Genomic DNA, 1693 nt, shown 5'->3' on the forward strand with positions numbered 1-1693 from the left:
GCAGACTCTAGGGTGTCTGTCTGCAGAGAAAGGGCCTTGGGGAATCATGCTGTGAAATTAATTAAAGCCTGTTCTGAAACCTTCACAACTGCCCTTCTCACCCTGCCAGGCTGCAGAATAATGTCTATGTTTTGCTCCAGTTCATCCCATCCTCTCATTGGACAGGGTAGAGAAATAGCTGCAGAGGAGCCAGTTCAGGTAGGTATTATCAGGGGGTTGCTGGTGAGTTCCTCCAGGAGGGAGAGGGACAGCAACTACATGGGAGATGGGAAGGTTTGCACAGTCTGGTTTGGAGGTTGCAGTCTGGTTTGCAGGAAATGCACAGGGTGGAGAAAGGGAGGAGGACAGGGTGTGCTAAACCTGCTGGGAGTTATTTAATAAGTGGCCTAGATTCTAGGAACAGACCCATGAGGTTCGGTGGTGGAAATGCTCTAGTTTGTGGAGCAGAAGATAACCCAGCTACATGGGGCTGGGAAAACTGACCAAACTCATAGTGCTGGAGCCCGACCTGACTAACCAGCGGCTGCTGTGAGATATGAAGGGGGCACCCACCAGTCAGGCTTAGGGGAGATTCCCCTCCCTTCACATCCAGCTCTTCAGAATGGGGAGGTTGTTGGGCTTCCTACCAGGGAGCTCTCCCTGGACCCTGCTAGGGGCTCCATCTCCTGAATCAGTCTGTGGCTATTAGGTGTGTGATGGATCTACTGGGAGAGAGGAGGGGCACTCTCTTTGTTACCTTCCTGGATGCTCTGAGCAGGTTGGGGGTGGGACTCTGACTGCAATCCACCCAGAGTTTCTGTTTGGCTCCTGTCCCCATGTATAGGGGGGCTATGAGTGGGGCAGCAGGTACTGAGTGTTGGACTCTCTTTCAGGGGCCGGTGACCTTCGAGGAGGTGGCTGTGTATTTCACCAGGGAAGAGTGGGCTCTGCTGGACCCCACTCAGAGAGCTCTCTACAGAGATGTCATGCAGGAGAACTATGAGAATGTGACCTCGCTGGGTAAGGGTTCCTGTCCCCTCAGTTCTTGGGAGGGGAAAAGAAGAGATATGGTTCACGCCGCCACCCAATGCCACCTCTACTCTGCCCTGTTTCTGCATCACCCCAATATGCCAGTGACACACACGCTACCAGAGACCCTCCCCTGCTGCAGAACACTTTGGGAACAGAGCACAGGAGCCGTATCGCACAGTGTCAAATATCTTCCATTTGCTCAAGTAAAACTGAGGGTTAGGTGTGGCATAATCAGCAGAAGCTTCCTACCCCTGACCTCGCAAACCCTGAGCCTTCTCCACTCAGACCACAATTATGCTTGGGGTGTAACAAGCAGCCTGCTGGAGTCAGAGCTGCTGGTCCAGGGTTACTTATCACACAGACACTTTGTGCGTCCTTGAATGCTGGCTGGAAGTATCCAGAGAAGGAAGCTGAGTGGCGAATTTAGTGTTAGTGGGGCCCTGTGCTCAGCTTCATTTTAGGGGGTCCCTCCTTGGGACCCAGGCAAGAAAAAGAACATTCTCTCTTATTTTCCTCCACCCCTATTTTTTATTCTTTTTTTTTTCTTCCTCCTGCTCCTATAAGTAATAGGAAGTAAATGAGGATAAAGTGAGGTACCTTGATTGTTTTTGTAGTCTGTTTTCCACAGACCACTTGAAAATCGCTGAGAGTCTCAGTGCACCACTTAATGATCTTTCCAAAT

This window comes from Mauremys mutica, chromosome 1 (genome assembly GCF_020497125.1).
Source record: "Mauremys mutica isolate MM-2020 ecotype Southern chromosome 1, ASM2049712v1, whole genome shotgun sequence".
In the NCBI taxonomy this organism is placed as follows: domain Eukaryota; kingdom Metazoa; phylum Chordata; order Testudines; family Geoemydidae; genus Mauremys; species Mauremys mutica.